This window comes from Diospyros lotus, chromosome 1 (assembly GCF_014633365.1).
Source record: "Diospyros lotus cultivar Yz01 chromosome 1, ASM1463336v1, whole genome shotgun sequence".
NCBI lineage: Eukaryota > Viridiplantae > Streptophyta > Magnoliopsida > Ericales > Ebenaceae > Diospyros > Diospyros lotus.
In genome coordinates, this window is record NC_068338.1 from 6,322,403 (window position 1) to 6,349,928 (window position 27,526).

The following is a 27,526-nucleotide window of genomic DNA, read 5'->3' on the forward strand; positions in this document are numbered from 1 at the left end:
TTGAAAATAACATGCTTAGGTTGAAGAGGGTGATGAGGGGAATAGAGGACGAAGATGGTAATGTTCAGGAGGAGAAAGAAAAGGGGAAGTCTGATGAAATCAAAAAAGGGTGTTATTTTAGTGGTTGTTGAGTGAAGACGAAGAATCTTCATCAAAAGAAATTGCAGAACAGGAAGCATCTGAACCATCAGTGAAGCAAGAAAAATGTGCAACCGAAGCATAAGGAGGAGGAGGAGGCACAGGCTTGCAATCATAATTAAAGACTAGTCAAATTCCAATGGAGAAATCTGCCACCAGGCCTTTAAAACGGACAACTCAGTTTTGGGAATAACATGCTTAGGTTGAAGAGGGTGATGCGGGGAATAGAGGACGAAGATGGTAATGTTGAGGAGGAGAAAGAAAAGGGGAAGTCTGATGAATCAAAAAGGGTGTTGTTTCAGAGGTTGTTGAGTGAAGACGAAGAATCATCATCAAAAGAAAATGAAGAACATGAAGCGTCTGAACCATCAGTGAAGCAAGAAAAATGTGCAACCAAGCATAAGGAGGAGGAGGAGGCACATGCTTGCAATCTATTTAAAGACTAGTCAAATTCCAATGGCGAAATATGCCACCAGGCCTTTAAGATGGATAACTCAGTTTCGAAAATAACATGCTTTGGTTGAAGAGGGTGATGCGGGGAATAGAGGACGAAGATGGTAATGTTGAGGAGGAGAAAGAAAAGGAGAAGTCTGATGAAATCAAAAAGGGTGTTGTTTTAGAGGTTGTTGAGTGAAGACGAAGAATCATCATCAAAAGAAACTGAAGAACATGAAGCTTCTGAACCATCAGTGAAGCAAGAAAAATGTGCAATCGAAGCATAAGGAGGAGGAGGAGGCACAGGCTTGCAATCATAATTAAAGACTAGTGAAATTCCAATGGCGAAATCTGCCAGCAGGCCTTTAAAATGGACAACTCAATTTTGAAAATAACATGCTTAGGTTGAAAAGGATGATGCGGGGAATATAGGACGAAGATGGGAAGGTTGAGGAGGAGAAAGAAAATGGGAAGTCTGATCAATCAAAAAATGTGTTATTTCAGAGGTTGTTGAGTGAAGACGAAGAATCATCATCAGAAGAAACTGAAGAACAGGAAGCTTCCGAACCATCAGTGAAGCAAGAAAAATGTGCAACCGAAGCATAAGGAGTAGGAGGAGGCACAGGCTTGCAATCATAATTAAAGACTAGTCAAATTCCAATGGCGAAATATGCCACCAGGCCTTTAAAATGGACAACTCAGTTTCGAAAATAACATGCTTAGGTTGTAGAGGGTGATGCGGGGAATAGAGGACGAAGATGGTAATGTTGAGGAGGAGAAAGAAGAGGAGAAGTTTGATGAAATCAAAAAGGGTGTTGTTTTAGAGGTTGTTGAGTGAATACGAAGAATCATCATCAAAAGAAACTGAAGAATAGGAAGCTTCTGAACCATCAGTGAAGCAAGAAAAATGTGCAACCGAAGCATAAGGAGGCGGAGAAGGCACATGCTTGCAGTCATAATTAAAGTCTAGTCAAATTCCAATGGCGAAATCTGCTAGCAGGCCTTTAAAATGGACAACTCAGTTTTGAAAATAACATGCTTAGGTTGAAAAGGGTGATGCGGGGAATAGAGGACGAAGATGGTAATGTTGAGGAGGAGAAAAAAATGGGATATCTGATGAATCAAAAATGGTGTTATTTCAGAGGTTGTTGAGTGAAGACGAAGAATCATCATCAAAAGAAACTGAGAACAGGAAGCTTCTGAACCATCAGTGAAGCAAGAAAAATGTGCAACCGAAGCATAAGGAGTAGGAGGAGGCACAGGCTTGCAATCATAATTAAAGACTAGTCAAATTCCAATGGCAAAATCTGCCACCAGGCCTTTAAAATGGACAACTCAGTTTTGAAAATAACAAGCTTAGGTTGAAGAGGGTGATGCGGGGAATAGAGGACGAAGATGAGAATGTTGAGGACGAGAAAGAAAAGGGGATGTCTGATGAATAAAAAAGGGTGCTGTTTTAGAGGTTGTTGAGTGAAGACGAAGAATCGTCATCAAAACAAACTGAAGAACATGAAGCATCTGAACCATCAGTGAAGCAAGAAAAATTTGCAACCGAAGCATAAGGAGGAGGAGGAGGCACATGCTTGCAATCTAATTAAAGACTAGTCAAATTCCAATGACGAAATATGCTACCAGGCCTTTAAAATGGACAACTCAGTTTCGAAAATAACATGCTTAGGTTGAAGAGGGTGATGCGGGGAATAGAGGACGAAGATGGTAATGTTGAGAAGGAGAAAGAAAAGGGATGTCTGACGAATCAAAAACTGTGTTCTTTCAGAGGTTGTTGAGTGAAGATGAAGAATCATCATCAAAGGAAACTGGAGAACAGGAAGCATTTGAACCTTCAGTGAAGCAAGAAAAATGTGCAACCGAAGCATAAGGAGGAGGAAGAGGCACAGGCTTGAAATCATAATTAAAGACTAGTCAAATTCCAATGGCAAAATCTGCCACCAGACCTTTAAAATGGACAACTGAATTTGAAAATAACATGCTTTGGTTGAAGAGGGTGATGCGGGGAATAGAGGACGAAGATGGTAATGTTGAGGAGGATAAAGAAAAGGGGAAGTCAGATGAATCAAAAAGGGTGTTGTTTCAGAGGTTGTTGAGTGAAGACGAAGAATCCTCATCAAAAGAAACTGGAGAACAGGAAGCATCTGAACCATCAGTGAAGCAAGAAAAATGTGCAACCGAAGCATAAGGAGGAGGAGGAGGCACATGCTTCCAATCTAATTAAAGACTAGTCAAATTCCAATGGCGAAATCTTCCACCAGGCCTTCAAAATGGACAACTAAGTTTTGAAAATAACATGCTTAGGTTGAAGAGGGTGATGCGGTGAATAGAGGACGAAGATGGTAATGTTGAGGAGGAGAAAAAAAAGGGGAAGTCTGATGAATCAAAAAGGGTGTTCTTTCAGAGGTTGTTGAGTGAAGACGAAGAATCATCATCAAAAGAAACTGAAGAACATGAAGCATCTGAACCATCAGTGAAGCAAGAAAAATGTGCAACCGAAGCATAAGGAGGAGGAGGAGGCACATGCTTGCAATCATAATTAAAGACTAGTCAAATTCCAATGGCGAAATCTGCCACCTGGCCTTTAAAATGGATAACTAAGTTTTGAAAATAACATGCTTAGGTTGAAGAGGGTGATGCGGTGAATAGAGGACGAAGATGGTAATGTTGAGGAGGAGAAAGAAAAGGGAAAGTCTGATGAATCAAAAAGGGGGTTGTTTCAGAGGTTGTTGAGTGAAGACGAAGAATCATCATCAAAAGAAACTGAAGAACATGAAGCATCTGAACCATCAGTGAAGTAAGAAAAATGTGCAACCGAAGAAGAAGAAGGAGGAGGAGGAGGCACAGGCTTGCAATCATAATTAAAGACTAGTCAAATTCTAATGCCAAAATCTGCCACCAGGCTTTTAAATTGGACAACTCAGTTTTGAAAATAACATGCTTAGGTTGAAGAGGGTGATGAGGGGAATAGAGGACGAAGATGGTAATGTTGAGAAGGAGAAAGAAAAGGGGATGTTTGATGAATCAACAAGTGTGTTGTTTCAGAGGTTGTTGAGTGAAGATGAAGAATCATCATCAAAAGAAAATGGAGAACAGGAAGCATCTGAACCATCAGTGAAGCAAGAAAAATGTGCAACCGAAGCATAAGGAGGAGGAAGAGACACAGGCTTGCAATCATAATTAAAGACTAGTTAAATTCCAATGGCAAAATCTGCCACCAGACCTTTAAAATGGACAACTGAGTTTTGAAAATAACATGCCTAGGTTGAAGAGGGTGATGCGGGGAATAGAGGACGAAGATGGTAATGTTGAGGAGGAGAAAGAAAAGAGGAAGTCTGATGAATCAACAAGTGTGTTGTTTCAGAGGTTGTTGAGTGAAGATGAAGAATCATCATCAAACGAAAATGGAGAACAGGAAGCATCTAAACCATCAGTGAAGCAAGAAAAATGTGCAACCGAAGCATAAGGAGGAGGAAGAGACACAGGCTTGCAATCATAATTAAAGACTAGTCAAATTCCAATGGCAAAATCTGCCACCAGACCTTTAAAATGGACAACTGAGTTTTGAAAATAACATGCCTAGGTTGAAGAGGGTGATGCGGGGAATAGAGGACGAAGATGGTAATGTTGAGGAGGAGAAAGAAAAGGGGAAGTCTGATGAATCAAAAAGGGTGTTGTTTCAGAGGTCGTTGAGTGAAGACGAAGAATCATCATCAAAAGAAACTGGAGAACAGGAAGCATCTGAACCATCAGTGAAACAAGAAAAAAGTGCAACCGAAGAAGAAGAAGGAGGAGGAGGAGGCACAGGCTTGCAATCATAATTAAAGACTAGTCAAATTCCAATGGCGAAATCTACCACCAGGCCTTTAAAATGGACAACTGAGTTTTGAAAATAACATGCCTAGGTTGAAGAGGGTGATGCGGGGAATAGAGGCCGAAGATGGTAATGTTGAGGAGGAGAAAGAAAAGAGGAAGTCTGATGAATCAAAAAGGGTGTTGTTTCAGAGGTTGTTGAGTGAAGACGAAGAATCATCATCAAAAGAAACTGGAGAACAGGAAGCATCTGAACCATCAGTGAAACAAGAAAAAAGTGCAACCGAAGAAGAAGAAGGAGGAGGAGGAGGCACAGGCTTGCAATCATAATTAAAGACTAGTCAAATTCCAATGGCGAAATCTACCACCAGGCCTTTAAAATGGACAACTTAGTTTTGAAAATAACTTGCTTAGGTTGAAGAGGGTGATGCGGGGAATAGAGGACGAAGATGGTAATGTTGAGGAGGAGAAAAAAATGGGATATCTGATGAATCAAAAAGGGTGTTGTGTCAGAGGTTGTTGAGTGAAGACGAAGAATCATCATCAAAAGAAACTGGAGAACAGGAAGCATCTGAACCATCAGTGAAGCAAGAAAAATGTGCAACCGAAGAAGAAGGAGGAGGAGGAGGCACAGGATTGCAATCATAATTAAAGACTAGTCAAATTCCAATGCCAAAATCTGCCACCAGGCCTTTAAAATGGATAACTAAGTTTTGAAAATAACATGCTTAGGTTGAAGAAGGTGATGCAGTGAATAGAGGACGAAGATGGTAATGTTGAGGAGGAGAAAGAAAAGGGGAAGTCTGATGAATCAAAAAGGGTGTTGTTTCAGAGGTTGTTGAGTGAAGACGAAGAATCATCATCAAAAGAAACTGAAGAACATGAAGCATCTGAACCATCAGTGAAGCAAGAAAAATTTACAACCGAAGCATAAGGAGGAGGAGGAGGCACATGCTTGCAATCTAATTAAAGACTAGTCAAATTCCAATGGCGAAATATGCCACCAGGCCTTTAAAATGGCCAACTCAGTTTCGAAAATAACATGTGTAGGTTGAAGAGGGTGATGCGGGGAATAGAGGACGAAGATGGTAATGTTGAGAAAGAGAAAGAAAAGGGGATGTCTGATGAATCAAAAAGGGTGTTGTGTCAGAGGTTGTTGAGTGAAGATGAAGAATCATCATCAAAAGAAACTGGGGAACATGAAGCATCTGAACCATCAGTGAAGCAAGAAAAATGTGCAACCAAAGCATAAGGAGGAGGAAGAGGCACAGGCTTGCAATCATAATTAAAGACTAGTCAAATTCCAATGGCAAAATCTGCCATCAGACCTTTAAAATGGACAACTGAGTTTTGAAAATAACATGCTTAGGTTGAAGAGGGTGATGCGGGAAATAGAGGACGAAGATGGTAATGTTGAGGAGGAGAAAGAAAAGGGGAAGTCTGAGGAATAAAAAAGGGTGTTGTTTCAGAGGTTGTTGAGTGAAGACGAAGAATCATCATCAAAAGAAACTGGAGAACAGGAAGCATCTGAACCATCAGTGAAACAAGAAAAAAGTGCAACCGAAGAAGAAGAAGGAGGAGGAGGAGGCACAGGCTTGCAATCATAATTAAAGACTAGTCAAATTCTAATGCCAAAATCTGCCACCAGGCTTTTAAATTGGACAACTCAGTTTTGAAAATAACATGCTTAGGTTGAAGAGGGTGATGAGGGGAATAGAGGACGAAGATGGTAATGTTCAGGAGGAGAAAGAAAAGGGGAAGTCTGATTAAATCAAAAAAGGGTGTTGTTTTAGAGGTTGTTGAGTGAAGACGAAGAATCATCATCAAAAGAAATTGGAGAACAGGAAGCATCTGAACCATCAGTGAAGCAAGAAAAATGTGCAACCGAAGCATAAGGAGGAGAAGGAGGCACAGGGTTGCAATCATAATTAAAGACTAGTGAAATTTTGATGGCGAAATCTGCTACCAGACCTTTAAAATGCACAACTCAGTTTCGAAAATAACATGCTTAGGTTGAAGAGGGTGATGCGGGGAATAGAGGACGAAGATGGTAATGTTGAGAAGGAGAAAGAAAAGGGATGTCTGATGAATCAAAAAGAGTGTTCTTTCAGAGGTTGTTGAGTGAAGATAAAGAATCATCATCAAAAGAAACTGGAGAACAGGAAGCATCTGAACCATCAGTGAAGCATGAAAAATGTGCAACCGAAGCATAAGGAGGAGGAAGAGGCACAGGCTTGCAATCATAATTAAAGACTAGTCAAATTCCAATGGCAAAATCTGCCACCAGGCCTTTAAAATGGACAACTCAGTTTTGAAAATAACATGTTTAGGTTGAAGAGGGTGATGTGGTGAATAGAGGACGAAGATGGTAATGTTGAGGAGGAGAAAGAAAAGGAGAAGTCTGACGAAATCAAAAAGGGTGTTGTTTTAGAGGTTGTTGAGTGAAGACGAAGAATCATCATCAAAAAAATTGAAGAACAGGAAGCTTCTGAACCATCAGTGAAACAAGAAAAATGTGCAACCGAAGAAGAAGGAGGAGGAGGAGGCAAAGGCTTTCAATCATAATTAAAGACTAGTCAAATTTTGATGGCGAAATCTGCCACCAGGCCTTTAAAATGGACAACTCAGTTTCGAAAATAACATGCTTAGGTTGAAGAGGGTGATGCGGGGAATAGAGGACGAAGATTGTAATGTTGAGAAGGAGAAAGAAAAGGGGATGTCTGATGAATCAAAAAGGGTGTTGTGTCAGAGGTTGTTGAGTGAAGATGAAGAATCATCATCAAAAGAAACTGGAGAACATGAAGCATCTGAACCATCAGTGAAGCAAGAAAAATGTGCAACCGAACCATAAGGAGGAGGAAGAGGCACATGCTTGCAATCATAATTAAAGACTAGTCAAATTCCAATGGCAAAATCTGCCACCAGGCCTTTAAAATGGACAACTCAGTTTTGAAAATAACATGTTTAGGTTGAAGAGGGTGATGTGGTGAATAGAGGACGAAGATGGTAATGTTGAGGAGGAGAAAGAAAAGGAGAAGTCTGACGAAATCAAAAAGGGTGTTGTTTCAGAGGTTGTTGAGTGAAGACGAAGAATCATCATCAAAAAAACTGAAGAACAGGAAGCTTCTGAACCATCAGTGAAACAAGAAAATTGTGCAACCGAAGAAGAAGGAGGAGGAGGAGGCACAGGCTTTCAATCATAATTAAAGACTAGTCAAATTTTGATGGCGAAATCTGCCACCAGGCCTTTAAAATGGACAACTCAGTTTCGAAAATAAGATGCTTAGGTTGAAGAGGGTGATGCGGGGAATAGAGGACGAAGATTGTAATGTTGAGAAGGAGAAAGAAAAGGGGATGTCTGATGAATCAAAAAGGGTGTTGTGTCAGAGGTTGTTGAGTGATGATGAAGAATCATCATCAAAAGAAACTGGAGAACATGAAGCATCTGAACCATCAGTGAAACAAGAAAAAAGTGCAACCGAAGAAGAAAAAAGAGGAGGAGGAGGCACAGGCTTGCAATCATAATTAAAGACTAGAAAAATTCAAATGGCAAAATCTGCCACCAGGCCTTTAAAATGGACAACTCAGTTTTGAAAATAACATGCTTAGGTTGAAGAGGGTGATGAGGGGAATAGAGGACGAAGATGGTAATGTTCAGGAGGAGAAAGAAAAGGGGAAGTCTGATGAAATCAAAAAAGGGTGTTGTTTTAGTGGTTGTTGAGTGAAGACGAAGAATCTTCATCAAAAGAAATTGCAGAACAGGAAGCATCTGAACCATCAGTGAAGTAAGAAAAATGTGCAACCGAAGCATAAGGAGGAGGAGGAGGCACAGGCTTGCAATCATAATTAAAGACTAGTCAAATTCCAATGGAGAAATCTGCCACCAGGCGTTTAAAATGGACAACTCAGTTTTGGGAATAACATGCTTAGGTTGAAGAGGGTGATGCGGGGAATAGAGGACCAAGATGGTAACGTTGAGGAGAAGAAAGAAAAGGGGAAGTCTGATGAATCAAAAAGGGTGTTGTTTCAGAGGTTGTTGAGTGAAGACGAAGAATCATCATCAAAAGAAACTGAAGAACATGAAGTATCTGAACCATTAGTGAAGCAAGAAAAATGTGCAACCGAAGCATAAGGAGGAGGAGGAGGCACATGCTTGCAATCTAATTAAAGACTAGTCAAATTCCAATGGCGAAATATGCCACCTGGCCTTTAAAATGGACAACTCAGTTTCGAAAATAACATGCTGGCTGCGCTTAACCTTGTGCTTTTATTTCAAACAAACACATACAAAATAAACAAAGAAGAAACAAGCATGCAAGCACAAGGCGTTTATACTCGCCAGTGTACGAGTGTGCGCTGTAGCACAATTTAATTTTCTGGGAAAGTCTAGGTCGATTCACTAGGAGATCGTTAATAAAATGAAAATAGAGCTGCGATGTAAATTGGGTTGTCAGGCCAATTCATTTGATTTTAAGTGAACAAAAATGAAGTACTGTAACTGTAAGAAGTCTTGAGTCAAGGCAATGTTCAGTGCCAGTTCCATAACTTCCCAACAGATAGATAGGTACCAAAAACACATGTCTGAATTAATTTGAGGTTTTGATATTAAAATGCATCTCAAGATGATGGTAGTTCTTGGTCTAGCAATCTCCATACATGACATGAGAGATTCTACGTTAAGCAACTACCATAAATTAAAATACAGTTAATATGCAGTAATCAGATAACCCATTTGGATTTGGATATGATAGCATCTCCAGTTTAAGTAACCTCCATACATGGCATGGAGACTCTAAGTTTGGCTTATGCTCCACTCCAAATTCAAAAATTCAATGAACGCGCAATACTCAAATTAAATCAGGTTTCTGGTAATGCATTCGAAGTTCGGCTATCTTGGGAAATCTATGGCATTGGACACTGTCCGCGCCTTGGCCCAAGTTTAAGCTTAGCCACACATCTCCAAAGAAAAAATTAAAGAGACATGAATTAAAGTTCTGGAATGTAAATACTGGAATTAAAATTAGAGAAATGTAGATGAACAATGAATTAAAGTTACAGAATAAAAAGAACAGAACGAAAACTACAGAATGTAAGTAACTGAAATGAAGAACACTGGAACAACATGAAGAAATAAAAACTACTGGAATTTAAGAACAAAAAGAAAGGAATAGAACAGTGTGCTTTTCCCCTTATTCTAGTTAAAATGGCGGATGGGGATCTTCTTTGTGCTGAAGTCGACGATGAATATATATATATGTACATATTCTGCAAATGGCCCTGGTCAAAGAAGAAATTACATCGCGTGCCACCATGGTCATTTGCGCATGCTCTAACAGAAGATCACATGGTGAAGCTGCTGTGCGCCTGTTGATTTCACGAGCTGGGCTTCAGTTTCGCTTTCAATGTGCACATGCGTGGGTCCCAGTTTGGACTTCTTAATTTAATCTCCAAGTTAAATTGCAATTAGCCTTACTTCACGTCCACTGGTTCACGCTACATACAAAGAATATATGTTATTGATATATTATATATTATATATATGTATGTCACGCATGAATATAGAATATATATATGTATTATATTTATATATTATATATTATATATCATATATTATATATTATATTATATTATATTTATTTTATTTTTACTATTTTTTTATATTATAGATATTATATATATTTTTATATTAATTTTTTAAACCTACATATAACCACAAATTGAATATAAATATTCAATTAAAACCAATGTTAAGATTAAACTAGGGGTATAAATATAACAAATTTTTGGCATTTTTGAGCATTAATCACATGCTTAGGTTGAAGAGGGTGATGCGGGGAATAGAGGACGAAGATCGTAATGTTGAGAAGGAGAAACAAAAGGGATGTCTGATGAATCAAAATGGGTGTTCTTTTAGAGGTTGTTGAGTGAAGATGAAGAATCATCATCAAAAGAAACTAGAGAACAGGAAGCATCTGAACACTCAGTGAAGCAAGAAAAATGTGCAACCGAAGCATAAGGAGGAGGAAGAGGCACAGGCTTGCAATCATAATTAAAGACTTGTCAAATTCCAAAGGCAAAATCTGCCACTAGACCTTTAAAATGGACAACTGAGTTTTGAAAATAACATGCTTAGGTTGAAGAGGGTGATGCGGGGAATAGAGAACGAAGATGGTAATGTTGAGGAGGAGAAAGAAAAGGGGATGTCTGATGAATCAAAAAGGGTGTTGTGTCAGAGGTTGTTGAGTGAAGACGAAGAATCATCATCAAAAGAAACTGGAGAACAGGAAGCATCTGAACCATCAGTGAAGCAAGAAAAATGTGCAACCGAAGAAGAAGGAGGAGGAGGAGGCACAGGCTTGCAATCATAATTAAAGACTAGTCAAATTCCAATGGAGAAATCTGCCACCAGGCCTTTAAAATGGACAACTCAGTTTTGAAAATAACATCCTTAGGTTGAAGAGGGTGATGCGGGGAATAGAGGACGAAGATGGTAATGTTGAGGAGGAGAAAGAAAAAGGGATGTCTGATGAATCAAAAAGGGTGCTGTTTCAGAGGTTGTTGAGTGAAGACGAAGAATCATCATCAAAAGAAACTGGAGAACAGGAAGCATCTGAACCATCAGTGAAGCAAGAAAAATATGCAACCGAAGCATAAGGAGGAGGAGGAGGCACAGGCTTGCAATCATAATTAAAGACTAGTCAAATTCCAATGGCGAAATCTGCCACCAGGCCTTTAAAATGGACAACTTAGTTTTGAAAAATAACTTGCTTAGGTTGAAGAGGGTGATGCAGGGAATAGAGGACGAAGATGGTAATGTTGAGGAGGAGAAAGAAAAGGGGAAGTCTGATGAATCAAAAAGGGTGTTGTGTCAGAGGTTGTTGAGTGAAGACGAAGAATCATCATCAAAAGAAACTGGAGAACAGGAAGCATCTGAACCATCAGTGAAGCAAGAAAAATGTGCAACCGAAGAAGAAGGAGGAGGAGGAGGCACACGCTTGCAATCATAATTAAGGACTAGTCAAATTCCAATTGCAAAATCTGCCACCAGACCTTTAAAATGGACAACTGAATTTGAAAATAACATGCTTAGGTTGAAGAAGGTGATGCGGGGAATAGAGGACTAAGATGGTAATGTTGAGGAGGAGAAAGAAAAGGGGAAGTCTGATGAATCAAAAAGGGTGTTGTTTCAGAGGTTGTTGAGTGAAGACGAAGAATCCTCATCAAAAGAAACTGGAGAAAAGGAAGCATCTGAACCATCAGTTAAACAAGAAAAAAGTGCAACCGAAGAAGAAGAAGGAGGAGGAGGAGGCACAGGCTTGCAATCATAATTAAAGACTAGTCAAATTCCAATAGCAAAATCTGCCGCCAGGCCTTTAAAATGGACAATTCAGTTTTGAAAATAACATGTTTAGGTTGAAGAGGGTGATGAGGGGAATAGAGGATGAAGATGGTAATGTTGAGGAGGAGAAAGAAAAGGAGAAGTCTGACGAAATCGAAAAGGGTGTTGTTTTAGAGGTTGTTGAGTGAAGACAAAGAATCATCATCAAAAGAAAACTGCAGAACAGGAAGCTTCTGAACCATTAGTGAAGCAAGAAAAATGTGCAACTGAAGAAGAAGGAGGAGGAGGAGGCACAGGCTTGCAATCATAATTAAAGACTAGTCAAATTTTGATGGCAAAATCTGCCACCAGGCCTTTAAAATGGACAACTCAATTTCGAAAATAACATGCTTAGGTTGAAGAGGGTGATGCGGGGAATAGAGGACGAAGATGGTAATGTTGAGAAGGAGAAACAAAAGGCGATGTCTGATGAATCAAAAAGGGTGTTCTTTCAGAGGTTGTTGAGTGAAGATGAAGAATCATCATCAAAAGAAACTGGAGAACAGGAAGCATCTGAACCATCAATGAAGCAAGAAAAATGTGCAACCGAAGCATAAGGAGGAGGAGGAGTCACATGCTTGCAATCTAATTAAAGACTAGTCAAATTCCAATGGCGAAATATGCCACCAGGCCTTAAAAATGGACAACTCAGTTTCAAAAATAACATGCTTAGGTTGAAGAGGGTGGTGCGGGGAATAGAGGACGAAGATGGTACTGTTGAGAAGGAGAAAGAAAACGGGATGTCTGATGAATCAAAAAGGGTGTTGTTTCAGAAGTTGTTGAGTGAAGATGAAGAATCATCATCAAAAAAACTGGAGAACAAGAAGCATCTGAACAATCAGTGAAGCAAGGAAAATGTCCAACCGAAGCATAAGGAGGAGGAAGAGGCACAGGCTTGCAATCATAATTAAAGACTAGTCAAATTCCAATGGCAAAATCTGCCACCAGACCTTTAAAATGGACAACTAAGTTTTGAAAATAACATGCTTAGGTTGAAGAGGGTGATGCGGGGAATAGAGGACGAATATCGTAATGTTGAGGAGGAGAAAGAAAACGGGATGTCTGATGAAATCAAAAAAAGTGTTATTTTAGAGGTTGTTGAGTGAATACAAAGAATCATCATCAAATGAAACTGAAGAATAGGAAGCTTCTGAACCATCAGTGAAGCAAGAAAAATGTGCAACCGAAGCATAAGGAGGGGGAGGAGGCACAGGCTTGCAATCATAATTAAAGACTAGTCAAATTCCAATGGCGAAATCTGCCAGCAGGCCTTTAAAATGGACAACTGAGTTTTGAAAATAACATGCTTAGGTTGAAAAAGGTGATGCGGGGAATAGAGGACGAAGATGGGAAGGTTGAGGAGGAGAGAGAAAAGGGGATGTCTGATGAATCAAAAAGGGTGTTGTTTCAGAGGTTGTTGAGTGAAGACGAAGAATCATCATCAAAAGAAACTGGAGAATAGGAAGCATCTGAACCATCAGTGAAGCAAAAAAAATGTGCAACCGAAGCATAAGGAGGAGGAGCAGGCATAGGCTTGCAATGATAATTAAAGACCAGTCAAATTTCAATGTCGAAATCTTCCACCAGGCCTTTAAAACGATAACTAAGTGGAGAAAATAACATTATTGGGATGAAGAGGGTGATGGGGGGAATAGAGGACGAAGATGGTAATGTTGAGGAGGAGAAAGGAAAGGGGATGTCTGATGAATCAAAAAGGGTGTTGTTTTAGAGGTTGTTAAGTGAAGACGAAGAATCATCATCAAAAGAAACTAGAGAACATGAAGCATCTGAACCATCAGTGAAGCAAGAAAAATGTGCAACCGAAGAAGAAGGAGGAGGCACAGGGTTGCAATCATAATTAAAGACTAGTCAAATTCCAATGGAGAAATCTGCCACCAGGCCTTTAAAATGGACAACTCAGTTTTTAGAATAAAATGCTTAGGTTAAAGCGGGTGATGCGGGGAATAGAGGACGAAGATGGTAATGTTGAGGAGGAGAAAGAAAAGGGGATGTCTGATGAATCAAAAAAGGTGCTGTTTCAGAGGTTGTTGAGTGAAGACGAAGAATCATCATGAAAAGAAACTGGAGAATAGGAAGCATCTGAACCATCAGTGAAGCAAGAAAAATATGCAACCGAAGCATAAGGAGGAGGAGGAGGCACAGGCTTGCAATCATAATTAAAGACTAGTCAAATTCCAATGGCGAAATCTGCCACCAGGCCTTTAAAATGGACAACTAAGTTTTGAAAATAACATGCTTAGGTTGGAGAAGGTGATGCGGTAAATAGAGGACGAAGATGGTAATATTGAGGAAGAGGAAGAAAAGGGGAAGTCTGCTGAAATCAAAAAGGGTGTTGTTTCAGAGGTTGTTGAGTGAAGACGAAGAATCATCATCAAAAGAAACTGAAGAACATGAAGCATCTGAACCATCAGAGAAGCAAGAAAAATTTGCAACCGAAGCATAAGGAGGAGGAGGAGGCACATGCTTGCAATCTAATTAAAGACTAGTCAAATTCCAATGGCGAAATATGCCACCAGGCCTTTAAAATGGACAACTCAGTTTCAAAAATAACATGCTTAGGTTGAAGAGGGTGATGCGGGGAATAGAGGACGAAGATGGTAATGTTGAGAAGGAGAAAGAAAAGGGGATGTCGGATGAATCAAAAAGAGTGTTGTTTCAGAGGTTGTTGAGTGAAGATAAAGAATCATCATCAAAAGAAACTGGAGAACGGGAAGCATCTGAACCATCAGTGAAGCAAGAAAAATGTGCAACCGAAGCATAAGGAGGAGGAAGAGGCACAGGCTTGCAATCATAATTGAAGACTAGTCAAATTCCAATGGCAAAATCTGCCACCAGACCTTTAAAATGGACAACTCAGTTTCGAAAATAACATGCTTAGATTGAAGAGGGTGATGCAGGGAATAGAGGACGAAGATGGTAATGTTGAGGAGGAGAAAAAAAACGGGATGTTTGATGAATCAAAAAGAGTGTTGTTTCAGAAGTTGTTGAGTGAAGATGAAGAATCATCATCAAAAGAAACTGGAGAACAGGAAGCATCTGAACCATCAGTGAAGCAAGAAAAATGTGCAACCGAAGCATAAGGAGGAGGAAGAGGCACAGGCTTGCAATCATAATTGAAGACTAGTCAAATTCCAATGGCAAAATCTGCCACCAGACCTTTAAAATGGACAACTGAGTTTTGAAAATAACATGCTTAGGTTGAAGAGGGTGATGCGGGGAATAGAGGACGAAGATGGTAATGTTGAGGAGGAGAAAGAAAAGGGGATGTCTGATGAATCAAAAAGGGTGTTGTGTCAGAGGTTGTTGAGTGAAGACGAAGAATCATCATCAAAAGAAACTGGAGAACAGGAAGCATCTGAACCATCAGTGAAGCAAGAAAAATGTGCAACCGAAGAAGAAGGAGGAGGAGGAGGCACAGGCTTGCAATCATAATTAAAGACTAGTCAAATTCCAATGGAGAAATCTGCCACCAGGCCTTTAAAATGGACAACTCAGTTTTGAGAATAACATCCTTAGGTTGAAGAGGGTGATAGGGGGAATAGAGGACGAAGATGGTAATGTTGAGGAGGAGAAAGAAAAAGGGATGTCTGATGAATCAAAAAGGGTGCTGTTTCAGAGGTTGTTGAGTGAAGACGAAGAATCATCATCAAAAGAAACTGGAGAACAGGAAGCATCTGAACCATCAGTGAAGCAAGAAAAATATGCAACCGAAGCATAAGGAGGAGGAGGAGGCACAGGCTTGCAATCATAATTAAAGACTAGTCAAATTCCAATGGCGAAATCTGCCACCAGGCCTTTAAAATGGACAACTTAGTTTTGAAAATAACTTGCTTAGGTTGAAGAGGGTGATGCAGGGAATAGAGGACGAAGATGGTAATGTTGAGGAGGAGAAAGAAAAGGGGAAGTCTGATGAATCAAAAAGGGTGTTGTGTCAGAGGTTGTTGAGTGAAGACGAAGAATCATCATCAAAAGAAACTGGAGAACAGGAAGCATCTGAACCATCAGTGAAGCAAGAAAAATGTGCAACCGAAGAAGAAGGAGGAGGAGGAGGCACACGCTTGCAATCATAATTAAGGACTAGTCAAATTCCAATGGCAAAATCTGCCACCAGGCCTTTAAAATGGATAACTAAGTTTTGAAAATAACATGCTTAGGTTGAAGAAGGTGATGCCGTGAATAGAGGACGAAGATGGTAATGTTGAGGAGGAGAAAGAAAAGGGGAAGTCTGATGAATCAAAAAGGGTGTTGTTTCAGAGGTTGTTGAGTGAAGACGAAGAATCATCATCAAAAGAAACTGAAGAACATGAAGCATCTGAACCATCAGTGAAGCAAGAAAAATTTACAACCGAAGCATAAGGAGGAGGAGGAGGCACATGCTTGCAATCTAATTAAAGACTAGTCAAATTCCAATGGCGAAATATGCCACCAAGCCTTTAAAATGGCCAACTCAGTTTCGAAAATAACATGTTTAGGTTGAAGAGGGTGATGCGGGGAATAGAGGACGAAGATGGTAATGTTGAGAAGGAGAAAGAAAACGGGATGTCTGATGAATCAAAAAGGGTGTTGTTTCAGAAGTTGTTGAGTGAAGATGAAGAATCATCATCAAAAAAACTGGAGAACAGGAAGCATCTGAACCATCAGTGAAGCAAGAAAAATGTGCAACCGAAGCATAAGGAGGAGGAAGAGGCACAGGCTTGCAATCATAATTAAAGACTAGTCAAATTCCAATGGCAAAATCTGCCACCAGACCTTTAAAATGGACAACTGAGTTTTGAAAATAACATGCTTAGGTTGAAGAGGGTGATGCGGGGAATAGAGGACGAAAGTGGTAATGTTGAGGAGGAGAAAGAAGAGGAGAAGTCTGATGAAATCAAAAAGGGTGTTGTTTTAGAGGTTGTTGAGTGAATACGAAGAATCATCATCAAATGAAACTGAAGAATAGGAAGCTTCTGAACCATCAGTGAAGCAAGAAAAATGTGCAACCGAAGCATAAGGAGGCGGAGGAGGCACAGGCTTGCAATCATAATTAAAGACTAGTCAAATTCCAATGGCGAAATCTGCCAGCAGGCCTTTAAAATGGACAACTCAGTTTTGAAAATAACATGTTTAGGTTGAAAAGGGTGATGCGGGGAATAGAGGACGAAGATGGGAAGGTTGAGGAGGAGAAAGAAAAGGGGAAGTCTGATCAATCATAAAATGTGTTATTTCAGAGGTTGTTGAGTGAAGACGAAGAATCATCATCAAAAGAAACTGAAGAACAGGAAGCTTCTGAACCATCAGTGAAGCAAGAAAAATGTGCAACCGAAGCATAAGGAGTAGGAGGAGGCACAGGCTTGCAATCATAATTAAAGACTAGTCAAATTCCAATGGCGAAATCTGCCACCAGGCCTTTAAAATGGACAACTCAATTTCGAAAATAACATGCTTAGGTTGAAGAGGGTGATGCGGGGAATAGAGGACGAAGATGGTAATGTTGAGAAGGAGAAACAAAAGGGGATGTCTGATGAATCCAAAAGGGTGTTCTTTCAGAGGTTGTTGAGTGAAGATGAAGAATCATCATCAAAAGAAACTGGAGAACAGGAAGCATCTGAACCATCACTGAAGCAAGAAAAATGTGCAACCGAAGCATAAGGAGGAGGAGGAGGCACATGCTTGCAATCTAATTAAAGACTAGTCAAATTCCAATGGCGAAATATGCCACCAGGCCTTTAAAATGGACAACTCAGTTTCGAAAATAACATGCTTAGGTTGAAGAGGGTGGTGCGGGGAAGAGAGGACGAAGATGGTACTGTTGAGAAGGAGAAAGAAAACGGGATGTCTGATGAATCAAAAAGGGTGTTGTTTCAGAAGTTGTTGAGTGAAGATGAAGAATCATCATCAAAAAAACTGGAGAACAAGAAGCATCTGAACAATCAGTGAAGCAAGGAAAATGTGCAACCGAAGCATAAGGAGGAGGAAGAGGCACAGGCTTGCAATCATAATTAAAGACTAGTCAAATTCCAATGGCAAAATCTGCCACCAGACCTTTAAAATGGACAACTAAGTTTTGAAAATAACATGCTTAGGTTGAAGAGGGTGATGCGGGGAATAGAGGACGAATATCGTAATGTTGAGGAGGAGAAAGAAAACGGGATGTCTGATGAAATCAAAAAAAGTGTTATTTTAGAGGTTGTTGAGTGAATACAAAGAATCATCATCAAATGAAACTGAAGAATAGGAAGCTTCTGAACCATCAGTGAAGCAAGAAAAATGTGCAACCGAAGCATAAGGAGGGGGAGGAGGCACAGGCTTGCAATCATAATTAAAGACTAGTCAAATTCCAATGGCGAAATCTGCCAGCAGGCCTTTAAAATGGACAACTGAGTTTTGAAAATAACATGCTTAGGTTGAAAAAGGTGATGCGGGGAATAGAGGACGAAGATGGGAAGGTTGAGGAGGAGAGAGAAAAGAGGATGTCTGATGAATCAAAAAGGGTGTTGTTTCAGAGGTTGTTGAGTGAAGACGAAGAATCATCATCAAAAGAAACTGGAGAATAGGAAGCATCTGAACCATCAGTGAAGCAAAAAAAATGTGCAACCGAAGCATAAGGAGGAGGAGCAGGCATAGGCTTGCAATGATAATTAAAGACCAATCAAATTTCAATGTCGAAATCTTCCACCAGGCCTTTAAAACGATAACTAAGTGGAGAAAATATCATTATTGGGATGAAGAGGGTGATGGGGGGAATAGAGGACGAAGATGGTAATGTTGAGGAGGAGAAAGGAAAGGGGATGTCTGATGAATCAAAAAGGGTGTTGTTTTAGAGGTTGTTAAGTGAAGACGAAGAATCATCATCAAAAGAAACTAGAGAACATGAAGCATCTGAACCATCAGTGAAGCAAGAAAAATGTGCAACCGAAGAAGAAGGAGGAGGCACAGGGTTGCAATCATAATTAAAGACTAGTCAAATTCCAATGGAGAAATCTGCCACCAGGCCTTTAAAATGGACAACTCAGTTTTTAGAATAAAATGCTTAGGTTAAAGTGGGTGATGCGGGGAATAGAGGACGAAGATGGTAATGTTGAGGAGGAGAAAGAAAAGGGGATGTCTGATGAATCAAAAAAGGTGCTGTTTCAGAGGTTGTTGAGTGAAGACGAAGAATCATCATGAAAAGAAACTGGAGAATAGGAAGCATCTGAACCATCAGTGAAGCAAGAAAAATATGCAACCGAAGCATAAGGAGGAGGAGGAGGCACAGGCTTGCAATCATAATTAAAGATTAGTCAAATTCCAATGGCGAAATCTGCCACCAGGCCTTTAAAATGGACAACTAAGTTTTGAAAATAACATGCTTAGGTTGGAGAAGGTGATGCGGTAAATAGAGGACGAAGATGGTAATATTGAGGAAGAGGAAGAAAAGGGGAAGTCTGCTGAAATCAAAAAGGGTGTTGTTTCAGAGGTTGTTGAGTGAAGACGAAGAATCATCATCAAAAGAAACTGAAGAACATGAAGCATCTGAACCATCAGAGAAGCAAGAAAAATTTGCAACCGAAGCATAAGGAGGAGGAGGAGGCACATGCTTGCAATCTAATTAAAGACTAGTCAAATTCCAATGGCGAAATATGCCACCAGGCCTTTAAAATGGACAACTCAGTTTCAAAAATAACATGCTTAGGTTGAAGAGGGTGATGCGGGGAATAGAGGACGAAGATGGTAATGTTGAGAAGGAGAAAGAAAAGGGGATGTCGGATGAATCAAAAAGAGTGTTGTTTCAGAGGTTGTTGAGTGAAGATAAAGAATCATCATCAAAAGAAACTGGAGAACGGGAAGCATCTGAACCATCAGTGAAGCAAGAAAATTGTGCAACCGAAGCATAAGGAGGAGGAAGAGGCACAGGCTTGCAATCATAATTGAAGACTAGTCAAATTCCAATGGCAAAATCTGCCACCAGACCTTTAAAATGGACAACTCAGTTTCGAAAATAACATGCTTAGATTGAAGAGGGTGATGCAGGGAATAGAGGACGAAGATGGTAATGTTGAGGAGGAGAAAAAAAACGGGATGTTTGATGAATCAAAAAGAGTGTTGTTTCAGAAGTTGTTGAGTGAAGATGAAGAATCATCATCAAAAGAAACTGGAGAACAGGAAGCATCTGAACCATCAGTGAAGCAAGAAAAATGTGCAACCGAAGCATAAGGAGGAGGAAGAGGCACAGGCTTGCAATCATAATTGAAGACTAGTCAAATTCCAATGGCAAAATCTGCCACCAGACCTTTAAAATGGACAACTGAGTTTTGAAAATAACATGCTTAGGTTGAAGAGGGTGATGCGGGGAATAGAGGACGAAGATGGTAATGTTGAGGAGGAGAAAGAAAAGGGGATGTCTGATGAATCAAAAAGGGTGTTGTGTCAGAGGTTGTTGAGTGAAGACGAAGAATCATCATCAAAAGAAACTGGAGAACAGGAAGCATCTGAACCATCAGTGAAGCAAGAAAAATGTGCAACCGAAGAAGAAGGAGGAGGAGGAGGCACAGGCTTGCAATCATAATTAAAGACTAGTCAAATTCCAATGGAGAAATCTGCCACCAGGCCTTTAAAATGGACAACTCAGTTTGAGAATAACATCCTTAGGTTGAAGAGGGTGATGCGGGGAATAGAGGACGAAGATGGTAATGTTGAGGAGGAGAAAGAAAAAGGGATGTCTGATGAATCAAAAAGGGTGCTGTTTCAGAGGTTGTTGAGTGAAGACGAAGAATCATCATCAAAAGAAACTGGAGAACAGGAAGCATCTGAACCATCAGTGAAGCAAGAAAAATATGCAACCGAAGCATAAGGAGGAGGAGGAGGCACAGGCTTGCAATCATAATTAAAGACTAGTCAAATTCCAATGGCGAAATCTGCCACCAGGCCTTTAAAATGGACAACTTAGTTTTGAAAATAACTTGCTTAGGTTGAAGAGGGTGATGCAGGGAATAGAGGACGAAGATGGTAATGTTGAGGAGGAGAAAGAAAAGGGGAAGTCTGATGAATCAAAAAGGGTGTTGTGTCAGAGGTTGTTGAGTGAAGACGAAGAATCATCATCAAAAGAAACTGGAGAACAGGAAGCATCTGAACCATCAGTGAAGCAAGAAAAATGTGCAACCGAAGAAGAAGGAGGAGGAGGAGGCACACGCTTGCAATCATAATTAAGGACTAGTCAAATTCCAATGGCAAAATCTGCCACCAGGCCTTTAAAATGGATAACTAAGTTTTGAAAATAACATGCTTAGGTTGAAGAAGGTGATGCCGTGAATAGAGGACGAAGATGGTAATGTTGAGGAGGAGAAAGAAAAGGGGAAGTCTGATGAATCAAAAAGGGTGTTGTTTCAGAGGTTGTTGAGTGAAGACGAAGAATCATCATCAAAAGAAACTGAAGAACATGAAGCATCTGAACCATCAGTGAAGCAAGAAAAATTTACAACCGAAGCATAAGGAGGAGGAGGAGGCACATGCTTGCAATCTAATTAAAGACTAGTCAAATTCCAATGGCGAAATATGCCACCAAGCCTTTAAAATGGCCAACTCAGTTTCGAAAATAACATGTTTAGGTTGAAGAGGGTGATGCGGGGAATAGAGGACGAAGATGGTAATGTTGAGAAGGAGAAAGAAAACGGGATGTCTGATGAATCAAAAAGGGTGTTGTTTCAGAAGTTGTTGAGTGAAGATGAAGAATCATCATCAAAAAAACTGGAGAACAGGAAGCATCTGAACCATCAGTGAAGCAAGAAAAATGTGCAACCGAAGCATAAGGAGGAGGAAGAGGCACAGGCTTGCAATCATAATTAAAGACTAGTCAAATTCCAATGGCAAAATCTGCCACCAGACCTTTAAAATGGACAACTGAGTTTTGAAAATAACATGCTTAGGTTGAAGAGGGTGATGCGGGGAATAGAGGACGAAAGTGGTAATGTTGAGGAGGAGAAAGAAGAGGAGAAGTCTGATGAAATCAAAAAGGGTGTTGTTTTAGAGGTTGTTGAGTGAATACGAAGAATCATCATCAAATGAAACTGAAGAATAGGAAGCTTCTGAACCATCAGTGAAGCAAGAAAAATGTGCAACCGAAGCATAAGGAGGCGGAGGAGGCACAGGCTTGCAATCATAATTAAAGACTAGTCAAATTCCAATGGCGAAATCTGCCAGCAGGCCTTTAAAATGGACAACTCAGTTTTGAAAATAACATGTTTAGGTTGAAAAGGGTGATGCGGGGAATAGAGGACGAAGATGGGAAGGTTGAGGAGGAGAAAGAAAAGGGGAAGTCTGATCAATCATAAAATGTGTTATTTCAGAGGTTGTTGAGTGAAGACGAAGAATCATCATCAAAAGAAACTGAAGAACAGGAAGCTTCTGAACCATCAGTGAAGCAAGAAAAATGTGCAACCGAAGCATAAGGAGTAGGAGGAGGCACAGGCTTGCAATCATAATTAAAGACTAGTCAAATTCCAATGGCGAAATCTGCCACCAGGCCTTTAAAATGGACAACTCAGTTTTGAAAATAACATGCTTAGGTTGAAGAGGGTGATGCGGGGAATAGAGGACGAAGATGAGAATGTTAAGGAGGAGAAAGAAAAGGGGATGTCTGATGAATCGAAAAGGGTGCTGTTTCAGAGGTTGTTGACTGAAGACGAAGAATCATCATCAAAAGAAACTGGAGAATAGGAAGCATCTGACCCATCAGTGAAGCAAGAAAAATGTGCAACCGAAGCATAAGGAGGAGGAGGAGGCACATGCTTGCAATCTAATTAAAGACTAGTCAAATTCCAATGGCGAAATATGCCACCAGGCCTTTAAAATGGACAACTCAGTTTCGAAAATAACATGCTTAGGTTGAAGAGGGTGATGAGGGGAATAGAGGACGAAGATGGTAATGTTGAGGAGGAGAAAGAAGAGGAGAAGTCTGATGAAATCAAAAAGGGTGTTGTTTTAGAGGTTGTTGAGTGAATACGAAGAATCATCATCAAATGAAACTGAAGAATAGGAAGCTTCTGAACCATCAGTGAAGCAAGAAAAATGTGCAACCGAAGCATAAGGAGGCGGAGGAGGAACAGGCTTGCAATCATAATTAAAGACTAGTCAAATTCCAATGGCGAAATCTGCCACCAGGCCTTTAAAATGGACAACTCAGTTTTGAAAATAACATGCTTAGGTTGAAGAGGGTGATGCGGGGAATAGAGGACGAAGATGAGAATGTTGAGGACGAGAAAGAAAAGGGGATGTCTGATTAATAAAAAAGGGTGTGTTTCAGAGGTTGTTGAGTGAAGACGAAGAATTATCATCAAAAGAAACTGAAGAACATGAAGCATCTGAACCATCAGTGAAGCAAGAAAAATTTGCAACCGAAGCATAAGGAGGAGGAGGAGGCACATGCTTGCAATCTAATTAAAGACTAGTCAAATTCCAATGGCGAAATATGCCGCCAGGCCTTTAAAATGGACAACTCAGTTTCGAAAATAACATGCTTAGGTTGAAGAGGGTGATGCGGGGAATAGAGGACGAAGATGGTAATGTTGAGAAGGAGAAAGAAAAGGGATGTCTGATGAATCAAAAAGGGTGTTCTTTCAGAGGTTGTTGAGTGAAGATGAAGAATCATCATCAAAAGTTACTGGAGAATAGGAAACATCTGAACCATCAGTGAAGCAAGAAAAATGTGCAACCGAAGCATAAGGAGGAGGAAGAGGCACAGGCTTGAAATCATAATTAAGGACTAGTCAAATTCCAATTGCAAAATCTGCCACCAGACCTTTAAAATGGACAACTGAATTTCAAAATAACATGCTTAGGTTGAAGAAGGTGATGCGGGGAATAGAGGACTAAGATGGTAATGTTGAGGAGGAGAAAGAAAATGGGAAGTCTGATGAATCAAAAAGGGTGTTGTTTCAGAGGTTGTTGAGTGAAGACGAAGAATCCTCATCAAAAGAAACTGGAGAAAAGGAAGCATCTGAACCATCAGTTAAACAAGAAAAAAGTGCAACCGAAGAAGAAGAAGGAGGAGGAGGAGGCACAGGCTTGCAATCATAATTAAAGACTAGTCAAATTCCAATGGCAAAATCTGCCGCCAGGCCTTTAAAATGGACAATTCAGTTTTGAAAATAACATGTTTAGGTTGAAGAGGGTGATGAGGGGAATAGAGGATGAAGATGGTAATGTTGAGGAGGAGAAAGAAAATGAGAAGTCTGACGAAATCAAAAAGGGTGTTGTTTTAGAGGTTGTTGAGTGAAGACAAAGAATCATCATCAAAAGAAACTGCAGAACAGGAAGCTTCTGAACCATTAGTGAAGCAAGAAAAATGTGCAACCGAAAAAGAAGGAGGAGGAGGAGGCACAGGCTTGCAATCTAATTAAAGACTAGTCAAATTCCAATGGCGAAATATGCCACCAGGCCTTAAAAATGGACAACTCAGTTTCAAAAATAACATGCTTAGGTTGAAGAGGGTGGTGCGGGGAATAGAGGACGAAGATGGTACTGTTGAGAAGGAGAAAGAAAACGGGATGTCTGATGAATCAAAAAGGGTGTTGTTTCAGAAGTTGTTGAGTGAAGATGAAGAATCATCATCAAAAAAACTGGAGAACAAGAAGCATCTGAACAATCAGTGAAGCAAGGAAAATGTGCAACCGAAGCATAAGGAGGAGGAAGAGGCACAGGCTTGCAATCATAATTAAAGACTAGTCAAATTCCAATGGCAAAATCTGCCACCAGACCTTTAAAATGGACAACTAAGTTTTGAAAATAACATGCTTAGGTTGAAGAGGGTGATGCGGGGAATAGAGGACGAATATCGTAATGTTGAGGAGGAGAAAGAAAACGGGATGTCTGATGAAATCAAAAAAAGTGTTATTTTAGAGGTTGTTGAGTGAATACAAAGAATCATCATCAAATGAAACTGAAGAATAGGAAGCTTCTGAACCATCAGTGAAGCAAGAAAAATGTGCAACCGAAGCATAAGGAGGGGGAGGAGGCACAGGCTTGCAATCATAATTAAAGACTAGTCAAATTCCAATGGCGAAATCTGCCAGCAGGCCTTTAAAATGGACAACTGAGTTTTGAAAATAACATGCTTAGGTTGAAAAAGGTGATGCGGGGAATAGAGGACGAAGATGGGAAGGTTGAGGAGGAGAGAGAAAAGGGGATGTCTGATGAATCAAAAAGGGTGTTGTTTCAGAGGTTGTTGAGTGAAGACGAAGAATCATCATCAAAAGAAACTGGAGAATAGGAAGCATCTGAACCATCAGTGAAGCAAGAAAAATGTGCAACCGAAGCATAAGGAGGAGGAGCAGGCATAGGCTTGCAATGATAATTAAAGACCAGTCAAATTTCAATGTCGAAATCTTCCACCAGGCCTTTAAAACGATAACTGAGTGGAGAAAATAACATTATTGGGATGAAGAGGGTGATGGGGGGAATAGAGGACGAAGATGGTAATGTTGAGGAGCAGAAAGGAAAGGGGATGTCTGATGAATCAAAAAGGGTGTTGTTTTAGAGGTTGTTAAGTGAAGACGAAGAATCATCATCAAAAGAAACTAGAGAACATGAAGCATCTGAACCATCAGTGAAGCAAGAAAAATGTGCAACCGAAGAAGAAGGAGGAGGCACAGGGTTGCAATCATAATTAAAGACTAGTCAAATTCCAATGGAGAAATCTGCCACCAGGCCTTTAAAATGGACAACTCAGTTTTTAGAATAAAATGCTTAGGTTAAAGCGGGTGATGCGGGGAATAGAGGACGAAGATGGTAATGTTGAGGAGGAGAAAGAAAAGGGGATGTCTGATGAATCAAAAAAGGTGCTGTTTCAGAGGTTGTTGAGTGAAGACGAAGAATCATCATGAAAAGAAACTGGAGAATAGGAAGCATCTGAACCATCAGTGAAGCAAGAAAAATATGCAACCGAAGCATAAGGAGGAAGAGGCACAGGCTTGCAATCATAATTGAAGACTAGTCAAATTCCAATGGCAAAATCTGCCACCAGACCTTTAAAATGGACAACTCAGTTTCGAAAATAACATGCTTAGATTGAAGAGGGTGATGCAGGGAATAGAGGACGAAGATGGTAATGTTGAGGAGGAGAAAAAAAACGGGATGTTTGATTAATCAAAAAGAGTGTTGTTTCAGAAGTTGTTGAGTGAAGATGAAGAATCATCATCAAAAGAAACTGGAGAACAGGAAGCATCTGAACCATCAGTGAAGCAAGAAAAATGTGCAACCGAAGCATAAGGAGGAGGAAGAGGCACAGGCTTGCAATCATAATTGAAGACTAGTCAAATTCCAATGGCAAAATCTGCCACCAGACCTTTAAAATGGACAACTGAGTTTTGAAAATAACATGCTTAGGTTGAAGAGGGTGATGCGGGGAATAGAGGACGAAGATGGTAATGTTGAGGAGGAGAAAGAAAGGGGATGTCTGATGAATCAAATAGGGTGTTGTTTCAGAGGTTGTTGAGTGAAGACGAAGAATCATCATCAAACGAAACTGGAGAACAGGAAGCATCTGAACCATCAGTGAAACAAGAAAAATGTGCAACCGAAGAAGAAGGAGGAGGAGGAGGCACAGGGTTGCAATCCTAATTAAAGACTAGTCAAATTCAATGGAGAAATCTGCCACCAGGCCTTTAAAATGGACAACTCAGTTTTTAGAATAAAATGCTTAGGTTGAAGCGGGTGATGCGGGGAATAGAGGACGAAGATGATAATGTTGAGGAGTAGAAAGAAAAGGGGATGTCTGATGAATCAAAAAAGGTGCTGTTTCAGAGGTTGTTGAGTGAAGACGAAGAATCATCATCAAAAGAAACTGGAGAATAGGAAGCATCTGAAGCATCAGTGAAGCAAGAAAAATGTGCAACCGAAGCATAAGGAGGAGGAGGAGGCACAGGCTTGCAATCATAATTAAAGACTAGTCAAATTCCAATGGCGAAATCTGCCACCAGGGCTTTAAAATGGACAACTAAGTTTTGAAAATAACATGCTTAGGTTGAAGAAGGTGATGCGGTGAATAGAGGACGAAGATGGTAATGTTGAGGAGGAGAAAGAAAAGGGGAAGTCTGATGAATCAAAAAGGGTGTTGTTTCAGAGGTTGTTGAGTGAAGACGAAGAATCATCATCAAAAGAAACTGAAGAACATGAAGCATCTGAACCATCAGTGAAGCAAGAAAAATATGCAACCGAAGCATAAGGAGGAGGAGGAGGCACAGGCTTGCAATCATAATTAAAGACTAGTCAAATTCCAATGGCGAAATCTGCCACCAGGCCTTTAAAATGGACAACTAAGTTTTGAAAATAACATGCTTAGGTTGGAGAAGGTGATGCGGTAAATAGAGGACGAAGATGGTAATATTGAGGAAGAGGAAGAAAAGGGGAAGTCTGCTGAAATCAAAAAGGGTGTTGTTTCAGAGGTTGTTGAGTGAAGACGAAGAATCATCATCAAAAGAAACTGGAGAACATGAAGCATCTGAACCATCAGAGAAGCAAGAAAAATTTGCAACCGAAGCATAAGGAGGAGGAGGAGGCACATGCTTGCAATCTAATTAAAGACTAGTCAAATTCCAATGGCGAAATATGCCACCAGGCCTTTAAAATGGACAACTCAGTTTCAAAAATAACATGCTTAGGTTGAAGTGGGTGATGCGGGGAATATAGGACGAAGATGGTAATGTTGAGAAGGAGAAAGAAAAGGGGATGTCGGATGAATCAAAAAGAGTGTTGTTTCAGAGGTTGTTGAGTGAAGAT